At 40.0% G+C, this 16,716-nt stretch overlaps 1 protein-coding gene across 1 annotated transcript in view; it reads right to left on the reverse strand.

Moving 5' to 3' along the window:
* LOC144762241 (uncharacterized) overlaps positions 1-16,716 on the reverse strand; it is an 875,873-nt gene that overhangs the window by 825,278 nt on the left and 33,879 nt on the right. The gene's annotated exons all lie outside the window — the stretch shown is intronic.

The following is a 16,716-nucleotide window of genomic DNA, read 5'->3' on the forward strand; positions in this document are numbered from 1 at the left end:
TCTCAAGATATGTGCTCCAGAGGATTTTGAGTAATTTAGGTTCAAAAAAATTAATATATCTGTAAGCGCGCCCCGGTACGCGCACCGGGGAGCGCTCCGGGCGCGCCACGCGACTTGCGCATGGCAAGCTTATTGGTTCTCGGGTGTCTGTAAACATTCGAAACAGTCCGCAGCGGCCACCATCTTGTGTCTCGGTAGGATTGAGACACAAGAGGTGGCAAAAATCAAAGGGGGAAATGAGCAAAAGGGGGCAGGGTACACCCCCCCCTGACCCCCTAGGTTTGATGTGGGGGCCATAAAAGGGTCCCGCGGGACAAAAAAAAATGTCATTTTTTTCCGATTTTCGCGGGGGGAGCGCCCGGTACGCGCACCGGGGAGCGTACCGGGGAGCGTACTTTGGTGAAAAATAGTGAAAATAATAGTGTAAAATAATCATTTTGAGTGATTACAGGTAGGGTAGCTCTGAAAAGAGCTTTTGGGTTCTGTGGCTGTTTTAGGTACCTACAAGTACGTCCCACACACACCCACACACGCACAACCCCACACCCCCACCCCCACACATTCCCACCACACACCTCACACACGCAAACCTCCACCCACACCCAAACACCCCACACCCCCACACCCACACACACACCTCACCCCCCAACACACACACACGCACACACAGATACCTCACAGACACACCTCACACATCCCACACACACACCTCCCCCCCACACTCACACACACGCACACCTCACTGACACACCCACACATCCCACACATACACACACATCCTACACACATACCCCCACACCCACACACACCTCACACACCCACACTCCCACCTACACCCAAACACCCCACACACCCACACCCACACACACACCATACACACCCACATCCCCACCCACACCCACATACCCCACACACCTATACACCACATCCCCCCAAGACACACACACACACACATACACACCTCACAGACACACCCCGCACATCCCCCACACACACCTCCCCCACCCCCACACATGGGGAAAACTCAGTGAAACACTAAAATAATAATTTAAAGTGCTTAGAGGTAGGTTATCTCTGAATAGAGTTGTTGTGTTGTGTGGGTGATTTAAGTACCAACATGTAGGTACCAATGCAGAGTCTTAAATTCAATGTACACCGTTTACTCTGTAGATAATTTGCATGTTGTTATAGAAGTTATTGTGGTATATGGAATCCATACCATAGTCTGTCAGGAAAGCAGAAAGAACATGGAGGCAGGAGATGAAAAAGAGATGTCAAATACACATTGGAGATAATATAGTGGGAGAAAGGAAGTATCTATGAGCAAAATTACTATGTAAAACAAAAAAGTTGCACAGTATACTATAAGTCTGACTTTACATTATAATCAATTTGGTACTAGTTTAAGAAAATACATAAAAAAATGAATAATGTCTCAAACAATTTTAGAATTATTAAATATCAATTTATTTTTGAGATTCATTTTCAAAATTTGATAGAACGTCTAACATTTGACTGTCCGAAATGTCCTCTTTATGAGTGAACATAACTTCCAACATTTGACTGTCAGAAACGTCCTCATATTGAATTAACAAATCCACAGATTCTACACATTGTAGAAGTTCATGGTCCCGTGATTCATCCATGAATTCCAAGTCATTGGGTTCAATGATTTCTTCATTGTTCATCTCTAGGACAATTTCAAAGGAAACGTTCTGTTCTCCTTCCATTTTTGTGCTGAAATTTGCATTAAAAAAAAAATCAGTAGAAATATGGCACTGTTGGGTTTAAGTTCAGACAGGTAGTTTTGATTTTTTAACAGTGAAGTTAATTTTGGGCAGTGTATGGTAACAGGCAGGAAGTAGAAATATAAAAAAGTGCCTGTGAAGAAACGTAAGTAAATTCATAATTATAGCAGAGAAGCCTAAGTCAATCCATAAATATAACAGAGGAGCCTATCTCTATCTATAACTATAGCAGAGGGACAGTAAATAACTATCAGAAAACGTTTTTACAAATTAACTTAAAGTGCCCCTTACAAATTATCAACTTACTTTACAGAGAGGTGAAGAAGACAAAATGCGAAAATCCTTTCAAGATGTACCTCAAGTAGTTGTAGTCAAAATGGCCGTGTTTCCCTCTCATTTTTCATTTATATTCATGTACATAACCAATCAAATGTCAGGAAAAAAAGTAGAAAATGAAAGTAACATTTTAATTGGTTGTAAATTCTAACACTTCAGATGTGTTTTTGTGAAGTAATTTACCTCAGGGTATTTAGAGAGGTCTACAGGCTAACTGGCTCAATGGAATTCCATCGAATTTGGAAAAATGGTAGGGATTGTTATGTAGTATGAGCTATTTTATATTTGGTGAAAGTGTCTCCAGTGGTTTTTATGTAAATTAACTTTAAATTTTTTTTTACAGCGCTTCCCGGTGCGCGCCCCGGTACGCGTACCGGCAGCGCTACGGCAGTCCTCCATTTTGTTTTCGGTATATTTAAGACAGAAAATGGAGGACAAACAACGTTGGGAATGGGTATAGGGGGCATCGTAGGCACTCCTTGACCCTCTATGTTTTGTGAGGGGGTCTTAGGAGGCCCAAATAGGCCAAAAAAAAAAACATTTATTTTTATTTTTCGGGGAGCGTACTATGGTGAAAAATAGTGAAAAAAGTTGTAAAAAGATAATCATTTGGAGTGATCAGAGATAGGGTAGCCCTGAAAAGGGCTTTTGGGTTCTGTGGCTGATTTAGGTACCTACAAGTAGGTACCAATGCACAGTCTTAAATTCAAGAGGAATATTCTATTCCCTTCATCTGAAAAGTGCACACCATCTCCCCTGTAGATATCTTGCATGTTGTAACGCAAGTTATTATTGTATATTGAACCCATTCCATAGTCTCTCATGTAAGCAGAAACAGATGTATTCACATGTTTCCGTGCTTTCTCAAATTGTGTACAAAATTGATTGGACCACTTCCATTTCTGTCTTTGGCATATATTGGAATATACCAAGGCAGTTTGAGGAAAAAGTGCCATCAATTGATCAAAGGTGTCCTTTAAAAGCATTTCCAGACCTACCCCAGTCAAAGTGCCCAAGTCATTTCCTCCACAGTGCACACTTAAAAGGTCAGGATGTGGCAAATGCAAAAAGGTTCTCACCAATGGTATCAATTGGTGACATTTCAATCTTCTCTGGCCAATCCATTTAATCTTCACATTTGGTAAGTCAAGGTTGTGAAAATTCTGGTAGCTGCATACCTTTGAGCCCAGTGGATATAGCTATGTCCAATAATCCAGACAGAATACATGGTGAGAGGAGATTCTGATGCAGTCAGATGAAGTGTGGAAAAGAAATGGCAGTAAGAACAATAGGAGTTTGCAAAAAAAAACTGTGGAGTTTCAGTGCTCTTGAATCACAAGCAATGATTGGTAGAATGAGATAGTTGAAAATGGAAAGTTAGGGTGCATGGTTGTGTTCTGTGTAAGAAGTAATTTGAATGGTTAAAAAAAAGTCATTTGATGAAATCTTGCACCAAAAAAGCTGGTGTATTCGCAGGTCAAACATCCTTGCTGAGGTGATTTGCAACATTGTAGTATAAACTTTTAACCCTGGGAGCTCAGTGAGGAGGGAGTTGCTATGGTAACAGGTAGAAAGGGCTGAGGGGGGGAAGGGTGTTGGTTTGAAAGATTGGTTACCATGAGCAATATGTGTGTAGAATTAGAGGTTTTCTGTGCCTTTATGGTTTGCAGTGCCTGGAGAACATACCTTTTGCTCTGCTAAAGAAATATTGGTGTGTGTATCTGACACTGTTCTGAATCTCCTAAAATATTTGTAAAGGTGAGTTATGATTCATTTAATATACATAGAGACTTGTATACTCTATGGAGAAGATTTGGAAGCAAATTGTGGTTTTTTAATGTTGCTTTGTGTCATGGTTTTTGATAATGCTTGGTAAAAAGTTTTTACTGCATAGAGTAATTGTATTTTGTAAAATTGTGAAGTTTTAGTCGTGACATGGAATGCTTCTACATAGGACCTGTGCTGTGTTTTGTAAATGTGATGTCAAAAACGATTTTGGGAAAAATGAATGGCTTTTACATTTTTTAAAAGGAATAAAGAATGTGTGCATGTTTAAAGAAATACATTTGACTCTTTACAATGATGTTACCTGTGTTAACTCAGTGTAGGAAGCATATTGAGTTTGTTTGCATAGAGGAATTGTATTTTGTAAAATTGTGAAGCTCCATGTGAAAGCTTTTGCCTCAGTCTTATCCCTGCTGTGAGGCAGATGTTTGTACATAGGATCTATGCTATTTTGTGGAAAATGAATGGTTTTTACATTTTTGAGTATAATGTGGCGCAGAGGTTTAAAAAGTGATGCATCTAACTACATGCATCACTTTTTAAATATGGTGCAAAAAGGTACATGTTTGGGCTTTCCTGGGGAGCGTAGGTGGTGAGGCTTGTATCTAAGAGTGCAGTGGACTAGGCTTCATGAAGCCTATCCCCGTCTGCATTCTTAGATACAGGTGTCAATTTGACTCTTTACAATGATGTTACCTGTGTTAACTTAGTGTAGGAAGCATATTGAGTTTGTTTGCATAGAGGAATTGTATTTTGTAAAATTGTGAAGCTCCATGTGAAAGATTTTGCCTCAGTCTTATCCCTGTTGTGAGGCAGATGTTTGTACATAGGATCTGTGCTATTTTGGGGAAAATGAATGGTTTTTACATTTTTTAGTATAATGTGGCGCAGAGGTTTAAAAAAGTGACGCATCTTACTACATGCGTCACTTTTTAAATATGGTGCAAAAAGGTACATGTTTGGGCTTTCCTGGGGAGCGTAGGATGTGAGGCTTGTATCTAAGAGTGCAGTGGACTAGGCTACATGAAGCCTATCCTCGTCTGCATTCTTAGACACAGGTGTCAATTTGACTCTTTACAATGATGTTACCTGTTTTAACTCAGTGTAGGAAGCATATTGAGTTTGTTTGCATAGAGGAATTGTATTTTGTAAAATTGTGAAGCTCCATGTGAAAGCGTTTGCCTCAGTCTTATCCCTGCTGTGAGGCAGATGCTTGTACATAGGATCTGTGCTATTTTGGGGAAAATGAATGGTTTTTACATCTTTGAGTATATTGTGGCGCAGAGGTTTAAAAAGTGACGCATCTAACTACATGCGTCACTTTTTAAATATGGTGCAAAAAGGTACATGTTTGGGCTTTCTTGGGGAGCAAAGGTGGTGAGGCTTGTGTCTAAGAGTGCAGCGGACAAGGCTTCATGAAGCGTATCCCCGACTGCACTCTTAGACACAGGTGTCAATTTGACTCTTTACAATGATGTTACCTGTGTTAACTCAGTGTAGGAAGCATATTGAGTTTGTTTGCATAGAGGAATTGTATTTTGTAAAATTGTGAAGCTCCATGTGAAAGCTTTTGCCTCAGTCTTATCCCTGCTGTGAGGCAGATGTTTGTACATAGGATCTATGCTATTTTGTGGAAAATGAATGGTTTTTACATTTTTGAGTATAATGTGGCGCAGAGGTTTAAAAAGTGACGCATCTAACTACATGCGTCACTTTTTAAATATGGTGCAAAAAGGTACATGTTTGGGCTTTCCTGGGGAGCGTAGGTGGTGAGGCTTGTATCTAAGAGTGCAGTGGACTAGGCTTCATGAAGCCTATCCCCGTCTGCATTCTTAGATACAGGTGTCAATTTGACTCTTTACAATGATGTTACCTGTGTTAACTTAGTGTAGGAAGTGTATTGAGTTTGTTTGCATAGAGGAATTGTATTTTGTAAAATTGTGAAGCTCCATGTGAAAGCTTTTGCCTCAGTCTTATCTCTGCTGTGAGGCAGATGTTTGTACATAGGATCTGTGCTATTTTGGGGAAAATGAATGGTTTTTACATTTTTGAGTATAATGTGGAGCAGAGGTTTAAAAAGTGACGCATCTAACTACATGCGTCACTTTTTAAATATGGCGCAAAAAGGTACATGTTTGGGCTTTCCTGGGGAGCGTATGTGGTGAGGCTTGTGTCTAAGAGTGCAGTGGACTAGGCTTCACGAAGCCTATCCCCGACTGCACTCTTAGACACAGGTGTCAATTTGACTCTTTACAATGATGTTACCGGTGTTAACTCAGTGTAGGAAGCATATTGAGTTTGTTTGCATAGAGGAATTGTATTTTGTAAAATTGTGAAGCTCCATGTGAAAGCTTTTGCCTCAGTCTTATCCCTGCTGTGAGGCAGATGTTTGTACATAGGATCTATGCTATTTTGTGGAAAATGAATGGTTTTTACATTTTTGAGTATAATGTGGCGCAGAGGTTTAAAAAGTGACGCATCTAACTACATGCGTCACTTTTTAAATATGGTGCAAAAAGGTACATGTTTGGGCTTTCCTGGGGAGCGTAGGTGGTGAGGCTTGTATCTAAGAGAGCAGTGGACTAGGCTTCATGAAGCCTATCCCCGTCTGCATTCTTAGATACAGGTGTCAATTTGACTCTTTACAATGATGTTACCTGTGTTAACTTAGTGTAGGAAGCGTATTGAGTTTGTTTGCATAGAGGAATTGTATTTTGTAAAATTGTGAAGCTCCATGTGAAAGCTTTTGCCTCAGTCTTATCTCTGCTGTGAGGCAGATGTTTGTACATAGGATCTGTGCTATTTTGGGGAAAATTAATGGTTTTTACATTTTTGAGTATAATGTGGCGCAGAGGTTTAAAAAGTGACGCATCTAACTACATGCGTTGCTTTTTAAATATGGCGCAAAAAGGTACATGTTTGGGCTTTCCTGGGGAGCGTAGGTGGTGAGGCTTGTGTCTAAGAGTGCAGTGGACTAGGCTCCATGAAGCCTATCCCCGACTGCACTCTTAGACACAGGTGTCAATTTGACTCTTTACAATGATGTTACCTGTGTTAACTCAGTGTAGGAAGCATATTGAGTTTGTTTGCATAGAGGAATTGTATTTTGTAAAATTGTAAAGCTCCATGTGAAAGCGTTTGCCTCAGTCTTATCCCTGCTGTGAGGTAGATGGTTGTACATAGGATCTGTGCTATTTTGGGGAAAATGAATGGTTTTTACATCTTTGAGTATATTGTGGCGCAGAGGTTTAAAAAGTGACGCATCTACCTACATGCGTCACTTTTTAAATATGGTGCAAAAAGGTACATGTTTGGGGTTTCCTGGGGAGCGTAGGTGGTGAGGCTTGTGTCTAAGAGTGCAGTGGACTAGGCTTCATGAAGCCTATCCCCGACTGCACTCTTAGACACAGGTGTTAATTTGACTCTTTACAATGATGTTACCTCTGTTAACTCAGTGTAGTAAGCATATTGAGTTTGTTTGCATAGAGGAATTGTATTTTGTAAAATTGTAAAGCTCCATGTGAAAGCTTTTGCCTCAGTCTTATCCCTGCTGTGAGGCAGATGTTTGTACATAGGATCTATGCTATTTTGTGGAAAATGAATGGTTTTTACATTTTTGAGTATAATGTGGCGCAGACGTTTAAAAAGTGACGCATCTAACTACATGCGTCACTTTTTAAATATGGTGCAAAAAGGTACATGTTTGGGGTTTCCTGGGGAGCGTAGGTGGTGAGGCTTGTGTCTAAGAGTGCAGTGGACTAGGCTTCATGAAGCCTATCCCCGTCTGCATTCTTAGATACAGGTGTCAATTTGACTCTTTACAATGATGTTACCTGTGTTAACTTAGTGTAGGAAGCATATTGAGTTTGTTTGCATAGAGGAATTGTATTTTGTAAAATTGTGAAGCTCCATGTGAAAGCTTTTGCCTCAGTCTTATCTCTGCTGTGAGGCAGATGCTTGTACATAGGACCTGTGCTGTGTTTACTAAATGTGATGTCATAAACGATTTTGAGAAAAAAAAATAGATGCATCTGTTTTTAAACCTCTGCGCCACATTATACTCAAAAATGTAAAAGCCATTTATTTTCCCCAAAATTGTTTTTGACATCACATTTATGAAACACAGCACAGGTCCTATGTACAACCATAGGCTTCATGAAGCCTATCCCCGTCTGCATTTTTAGACACAGGTGTCAATTTGACTCTTTACAATGATGTTACCTGTGTTAACTCAGTGTAGGAAGCATATTGAGTTTGTTTGCATAGAGGAATTGTATTTTGTAAAATTGTGAAGCTCCATGTGAAAGTGTTTGCCTCAGTCTTAACTCTGCTGTGAGGCAGATGCTTGTACATAGGACCTGTGCTGTGTTTACTAAATGTGATGTCATAAACGATTTTGGGGAAATCAAATGGTTTTTACATTTTTGAGTATAATGTGGCGCAGAGGTTTAAAAAAGTGACGCATCTAACTACATGCGTCACTTTTTAAATATGGTGCAAAAAGGTACATGTTTGGGCTTTCCTGGGGAGCGTAGGATGTGAGGCTTGTATCTAAGAGTGCAGTGGACTAGGCTTCATGAAGCCTATCCCCGTCTGCATTCTTAGACACAGGTGTAAATTTGACTCTTTACAATAATGTTACCGGTGTTAACTCAGTGTAGGAAGCATATTGAGTTTGTTTGCATAGAGGAATTGTATTTTGTAAAATTGTGAAGCTCCATGTGAAAGCTTTTGCCTCAGTCTTATCCCTGCTGTGAGGCAGATGTTTGTACATAGGATCTATGCTATTTTGTGGAAAATGAATGGTTTTTACATTTTTGAGTATAATGTGGCGCAGAGGTTTAAAAAGTGACGCATCTAACTACATGCGTCACTTTTTAAATATGGTGCAAAAAGGTACATGTTTGGGCTTTCCTGGGGAGCGTAGGTGGTGAGGCTTGTATCTAAGAGAGCAGTGGACTAGGCTTCATGAAGCCTATCCCCGTCTGCATTCTTAGATACAGGTGTCAATTTGACTCTTTACAATGATGTTACCTGTGTTAACTTAGTGTAGGAAGCGTATTGAGTTTGTTTGCATAGAGGAATTGTATTTTGTAAAATTGTGAAGCTCCATCTGAAAGCTTTTGCCTCAGTCTTATCCCTGCAGTGAGGCAGATGGTTGTACATAGGATCTGTGCTATTTTGGGGAAAATGAATGGTTTTTACATCTTTGAGTATATTGTGGCGCAGAGGTTTAAAAAGTGACGCATCTACCTACATGCGTCACTTTTTAAATATGGTGCAAAAAGGTACATGTTTGGGGTTTCCTGGGGAGCGTAGGTGGTGAGGCTTGTGTCTAAGAGTGCAGTGGACTAGGCTTCATGAAGCCTATCCCCGACTGCACTCTTAGACACAGGTGTTAATTTGACTCTTTACAATGATGTTACCTGTGTTAACTCAGTGTAGTAAGCATATTGAGTTTGTTTGCATAGAGGAATTGTATTTTGTTAAATTGTGAAGCTCCATGTGAAAGCTTTTGCCTCAGTCTTATCCCTGCTGTGAGGCAGATGTTTGTACATAGGATCTATGCTATTTTGTGGAAAATGAATGGTTTTTACATTTTTGAGTATAATGTGGCGCAGAGGTTTAAAAAGTGACGCATCTAACTACATGCGTCACTTTTTAAATATGGTGCAAAAAGGTACATGTTTGGGCTTTCCTGGGGAGCGTAGGTGGTGAGGCTTGTATCTAAGAGAGCAGTGGACTAGGCTTCATGAAGCCTATCCCCGTCTGCATTCTTAGATACAGGTGTCAATTTGACTCTTTACAATGATGTTACCTGTGTTAACTTAGTGTAGGAAGCGTATTGAGTTTGTTTGCATAGAGGAATTGTATTTTGTAAAATTGTGAAGCTCCATGTGAAAGCTTTTGCCTCAGTCTTATCTCTGCTGTGAGGCAGATGTTTGTACATAGGATCTGTGCTATTTTGGGGAAAATTAATGGTTTTTACATTTTTGAGTATAATGTGGCGCAGAGGTTTAAAAAGTGACGCATCTAACTACATGCGTTGCTTTTTAAATATGGCGCAAAAAGGTACATGTTTGGGCTTTCCTGGGGAGCGTAGGTGGTGAGGCTTGTGTCTAAGAGTGCAGTGGACTAGGCTCCATGAAGCCTATCCCCGACTGCACTCTTAGACACAGGTGTCAATTTGACTCTTTACAATGATGTTACCTGTGTTAACTCAGTGTAGGAAGCATATTGAGTTTGTTTGCATAGAGGAATTGTATTTTGTAAAATTGTAAAGCTCCATGTGAAAGCGTTTGCCTCAGTCTTATCCCTGCTGTGAGGTAGATGGTTGTACATAGGATCTGTGCTATTTTGGGGAAAATGAATGGTTTTTACATCTTTGAGTATATTGTGGCGCAGAGGTTTAAAAAGTGACGCATCTACCTACATGCGTCACTTTTTAAATATGGTGCAAAAAGGTACATGTTTGGGGTTTCCTGGGGAGCGTAGGTGGTGAGGCTTGTGTCTAAGAGTGCAGTGGACTAGGCTTCATGAAGCCTATCCCCGACTGCACTCTTAGACACAGGTGTTAATTTGACTCTTTACAATGATGTTACCTCTGTTAACTCAGTGTAGTAAGCATATTGAGTTTGTTTGCATAGAGGAATTGTATTTTGTAAAATTGTAAAGCTCCATGTGAAAGCTTTTGCCTCAGTCTTATCCCTGCTGTGAGGCAGATGTTTGTACATAGGATCTATGCTATTTTGTGGAAAATGAATGGTTTTTACATTTTTGAGTATAATGTGGCGCAGACGTTTAAAAAGTGACGCATCTAACTACATGCGTCACTTTTTAAATATGGTGCAAAAAGGTACATGTTTGGGGTTTCCTGGGGAGCGTAGGTGGTGAGGCTTGTGTCTAAGAGTGCAGTGGACTAGGCTTCATGAAGCCTATCCCCGTCTGCATTCTTAGATACAGGTGTCAATTTGACTCTTTACAATGATGTTACCTGTGTTAACTTAGTGTAGGAAGCATATTGAGTTTGTTTGCATAGAGGAATTGTATTTTGTAAAATTGTGAAGCTCCATGTGAAAGCTTTTGCCTCAGTCTTATCTCTGCTGTGAGGCAGATGCTTGTACATAGGACCTGTGCTGTGTTTACTAAATGTGATGTCATAAACGATTTTGAGAAAAAAAAATAGATGCATCTGTTTTTAAACCTCTGCGCCACATTATACTCAAAAATGTAAAAGCCATTTATTTTCCCCAAAATTGTTTTTGACATCACATTTATGAAACACAGCACAGGTCCTATGTACAACCATAGGCTTCATGAAGCCTATCCCCGTCTGCATTTTTAGACACAGGTGTCAATTTGACTCTTTACAATGATGTTACCTGTGTTAACTCAGTGTAGGAAGCATATTGAGTTTGTTTGCATAGAGGAATTGTATTTTGTAAAATTGTGAAGCTCCATGTGAAAGTGTTTGCCTCAGTCTTAACTCTGCTGTGAGGCAGATGCTTGTACATAGGACCTGTGCTGTGTTTACTAAATGTGATGTCATAAACGATTTTGGGGAAATCAAATGGTTTTTACATTTTTGAGTATAATGTGGCGCAGAGGTTTAAAAAAGTGACGCATCTAACTACATGCGTCACTTTTTAAATATGGTGCAAAAAGGTACATGTTTGGGCTTTCCTGGGGAGCGTAGGATGTGAGGCTTGTATCTAAGAGTGCAGTGGACTAGGCTTCATGAAGCCTATCCCCGTCTGCATTCTTAGACACAGGTGTAAATTTGACTCTTTACAATAATGTTACCGGTGTTAACTCAGTGTAGGAAGCATATTGAGTTTGTTTGCATAGAGGAATTGTATTTTGTAAAATTGTGAAGCTCCATGTGAAAGCTTTTGCCTCAGTCTTATCCCTGCTGTGAGGCAGATGTTTGTACATAGGATCTATGCTATTTTGTGGAAAATGAATGGTTTTTACATTTTTGAGTATAATGTGGCGCAGAGGTTTAAAAAGTGACGCATCTAACTACATGCGTCACTTTTTAAATATGGTGCAAAAAGGTACATGTTTGGGCTTTCCTGGGGAGCGTAGGTGGTGAGGCTTGTATCTAAGAGAGCAGTGGACTAGGCTTCATGAAGCCTATCCCCGTCTGCATTCTTAGATACAGGTGTCAATTTGACTCTTTACAATGATGTTACCTGTGTTAACTTAGTGTAGGAAGCGTATTGAGTTTGTTTGCATAGAGGAATTGTATTTTGTAAAATTGTGAAGCTCCATCTGAAAGCTTTTGCCTCAGTCTTATCCCTGCAGTGAGGCAGATGGTTGTACATAGGATCTGTGCTATTTTGGGGAAAATGAATGGTTTTTACATCTTTGAGTATATTGTGGCGCAGAGGTTTAAAAAGTGACGCATCTACCTACATGCGTCACTTTTTAAATATGGTGCAAAAAGGTACATGTTTGGGGTTTCCTGGGGAGCGTAGGTGGTGAGGCTTGTGTCTAAGAGTGCAGTGGACTAGGCTTCATGAAGCCTATCCCCGACTGCACTCTTAGACACAGGTGTTAATTTGACTCTTTACAATGATGTTACCTGTGTTAACTCAGTGTAGTAAGCATATTGAGTTTGTTTGCATAGAGGAATTGTATTTTGTTAAATTGTGAAGCTCCATGTGAAAGCTTTTGCCTCAGTCTTATCCCTGCTGTGAGGCAGATGTTTGTACATAGGATCTATGCTATTTTGTGGAAAATGAATGGTTTTTACATTTTTGAGTATAATGTGGCGCAGACGTTTAAAAAGTGACGCATCTAACTACATGCGTCACTTTTTAAATATGGTGCAAAAAGGTACATGTTTGGGGTTTCCTGGGGAGCGTAGGTGGTGAGGCTTGTGTCTAAGAGTGCAGTGGACTAGGCTTCATGAAGCCTATCCCCGTCTGCCTTCTTAGATACAGGTGTCAATTTGACTCTTTACAATGATGTTACCTGTGTTAACTTAGTGTAGGAAGCATATTGAGTTTGTTTGCATAGAGGAATTGTATTTTGTAAAATTGTGAAGCTCCATGTGAAAGCTTTTGCCTCAGTCTTATCTCTGCTGTGAGGCAGATGCTTGTACATAGGACCTGTGCTGTGTTTACTAAATGTGATGTCTTAAACGATTTTGGGAAAAAAAATAGATGCGTCTGTTTTTAAACCTCTGCGCCACATTATACTCAAAAATGTAAAAGCCATTTATTTTCCCCAAAATTTTTTTGACATCACATTTATGAAACACAGCACAGGTCCTATGTACAACCATAGGCTTCATGAAGCCTATCCCCGTCTGCATTTTTAGACACAGGTGTCAATTTGACTCTTTACAATGATGTTACCTGTGTTAACTCAGTGTAGGAAGCATATTGAGTTTGTTTGCATAGAGGAATTGTATTTTGTAAAATTGTGAAGCTCCATGTGAAAGTGTTTGCCTCAGTCTTAATTCTGCTGTGAGGCAGATGCTTGTACATAGGACCTGTGCTGTGTTTACTAAATGTGATGTCATAAACGATTTTGGGGAAAATAAAAAAAAATAGATGCGTCTGTTTTTAAACCTCTGCGCCACATTATACTCAAAAATGTAAAAGCCATTTATTTTCCCCAAAATCGTTTTTGACATCACATTTAGGAAACACAGCACAGGTCCTATGTACAAGCATAGGTTTCATGAAGCCTAGTCCACTGCACTCTTAGACACAGGCCTCACCACCTACTCTTCCCAGGAAAGCCCAAACATGTACCTTTTTGCGCCATATTTAAAAAGTGACGCATGTAGGTAGATGCGTCTCTTTTTAAACCTCTGCGCCACATTATACTCAAAAATGTAAAAGCCATTCATTTTACCCAAAATCGTTTTTGACATCACATTTAGGAAACACAGCACAGGTCCTATGTACAAGCATAGGCTTCATGAAACCTAGTCCACTGCACTCTTAGACACAAGCCTCACCACCGACGCTCCCCAGGAAAGCCCAAACATGTACCTTTTTGCGCCATATTTAAAAAGTGACGCATGTAGGTAGATGCGTCACTTTTTAAACCTCTGCGCCACATTATACTCAAAAATGTAAAAACCATTCATTTTCCCCAAAATCGTTTTTGACATCACATTTAGGAAACACAGCACAGGTCTTATGTACAAGCATTCCATGTCATTACTGAAACCTCACTATTTTACAAAATACAATTCCTCTATGCAAACAAACTGAATATGGTTCCTACACTGAGTTAACACAGGTAACATCATTGTAAAGAGTCAAATTGACGCCTGTGTCTAAGAGTGCAGTCAGGGATAGGCTTCATGAAGCCTAGTCCACTGCACTCTTAGACACAAGCTTCATCACCTACGCTCCCCAGGAAAGCCCAAACATGTACCTTTTTGCGCTATTTTTAAAAAGTGACGCATGTAGGTAGATGCGACACTTTTTAAACCTCTGCGCCACATTATACTCAAAAATATAAAAACCATTCATTTTCCTCAAAATCGTGTTTGACATCACATTTAGGAAACACAGCACAGGTCCTATGTACAATCATTCCATGTCATTACTGAAACCTCACTATTTTAGAAAATACAATTCCTCTATGCAAACAAACTCAATGTGCTTCCTACACTGAGTTAACACAGGTAACATCATTGTAAAGTACATAACACTTGACAGAGGTATAATGTGGCGCAGAGGTTTAAAAAGTGATGCATCTACCTACATGCGTCACTTTTTAAATATGGTGCAACAAGGCACTTGTTGTATACCGCCAATGCGTCACAAAAAGTGACGCATCAGTAGCGCAAAACTGACGGATGGCTTTATAAATGAGGCTCATCTTTTTCTTGCACACTAATCCAGTTTAGTCCTGTCCACTGCACTCTTGGACACAAGCGTCACGTTTTGTGCTCCCCTGGAGAGTCTTCATCTCATCTGCACTCCTGCTTAGGTGTGAGAATCGTATCACATGGGGAAAGCCCCAAGTGAAAGCGTTTGCCTCAGTCTTATCCCTACTGTGAGGCAGGTGCAAGATTTTGACATAACAGTTTCCTAAAAGTGACACAGTGAAGTTTTATAGATTTCACTGTGTCATTATTATGAGGCTTTTTGCAGAGAAATGACCCCTCTCTGTACATTACACTTGACAGAGGTATAATGTGGTGCAAAAGGTTTTAAAAATGACGCATCTACCTACATGCGTCACTTTTTAAATATGGTGCAACAAGGCACATGTTTTATGATGCCAATGCGCCACAAAAAGTGACGCTTCAGTAGCGCAAAACTGATGCATGGGTTTATAAATGAGGATCAATTATGTCATCTGTGTTACCTGAGATTAGGAAGTAGATTGTGCAGATGAGGTGAGACATGTCCAGAGGGACAGAGGAGGTGAGGTTTATGATCAAGACTGTAGTGGGAGAGAGGGCTTTCCCGGGAAGCATAGGTGGTGAAGCCTGTGTATAAGAGTGCAGTGGACTTAGACACAGGTCTCATCTTCTTTGTACCTGTGGACAGAGCTGTCTTCCACTATACTCTTCAATACAGGCCTCACCTTTTGTGTACCCCTGGAGAATCCTCACCTGATCTGTAACCCTGAATAGATCGTTTGCTTTTTGTCATTGCTTTGTTGTTTTGTAATAGTGGTCTATAATGTGCTATTTTTTTCTTTAACACAGATTGAAATCAAGATTTCAAGAGATAGCAAACATGCCCACAAGGGAAAGGACAAAAAAACAACGTAACCGAGAAAAATAAAAAACAGCAACGGAATTACAGTACTCTTCCACAACAAATACTTCAAAAAACAGGAACCAAGCTCCTGGTAAGACAACTTAGGGCCCGATGTAGGTCGGTCGGTAACGGCCGAAAATCGGTATTTTCGGCCGTTACCGATCGGTAAATAGGTGATTGGCATGTAGGGGGCTTTATTTTACCGAATCGGTAAAATTACCGATTCGGTAATTTTACCGATTCGGTAAAATAAAAAATCGGTAAATTTACCGAATCTGAGCCACCCATATGTAGGTGGGACTCTTCAGAGTCCCAGGAGCCTTACCGAATCGGTATTTTACCATCAAATCCAATTTGATGGTAAAATACCGATTACGGTGTGCATGCACATGTGTGCATGCACACCTATGCCATGTGACAGGCAGACCTGCCCTTAGGGCATGTATGCCTGCCACATGGCACCCGAGCCTGTTTTGGGGGTGCCAGAGGGTGTCAAAGTGACACCCCCTGCACCCTTGTGAAAATCGGTATTTACCGATTCAGTAAATACCGAATCGGTAATGCCCATTCATTCCTATGGGCTTCAAAGCCCATAGGAATGCATGGGCATTATCGATTCGGTATTTACCGAATCGGTAAATACCGAAATCATCCGATTCGGTATTCCAGCACATCTAGAATACTTACATGTCGACCCCATAGATTTACTGATTTTTAATTACCGAATCGGTAAAATTCGGTAATTTAAAATCGGTAAATCTATTTCACCTACATCTGGCCCTAAGTCTTTTATTCAGAACATATGTACTTTAAAAAAAATAATGGACAGCATGTAGAAAAAGAAAATGAGAGAGTAAATTTGAAAAGGAAGGAGAGAACCTCAAAGAATCCTACAACTGGAGCAGGAGAGAATAATATGTATAGGAATAGAAGGCAGAATCAGTTTAGAGACATTCGTAGATGAATGTTTCGCAATAGGGTGGTTTTAAATTTGTTAAAAAACATTAGTAAAGGTAAACAGAGAGCTGCTTTTTTTAAGAAAAAGAACAGTGTAGAGAAGATTGTTGATCAGGCTTTTGAAGTTAAGAAAAAATTATTTATTT

This window comes from Lissotriton helveticus, chromosome 6 (assembly GCF_964261635.1).
Source record: "Lissotriton helveticus chromosome 6, aLisHel1.1, whole genome shotgun sequence".
In the NCBI taxonomy this organism is placed as follows: Eukaryota; Metazoa; Chordata; class Amphibia; order Caudata; family Salamandridae; genus Lissotriton; species Lissotriton helveticus.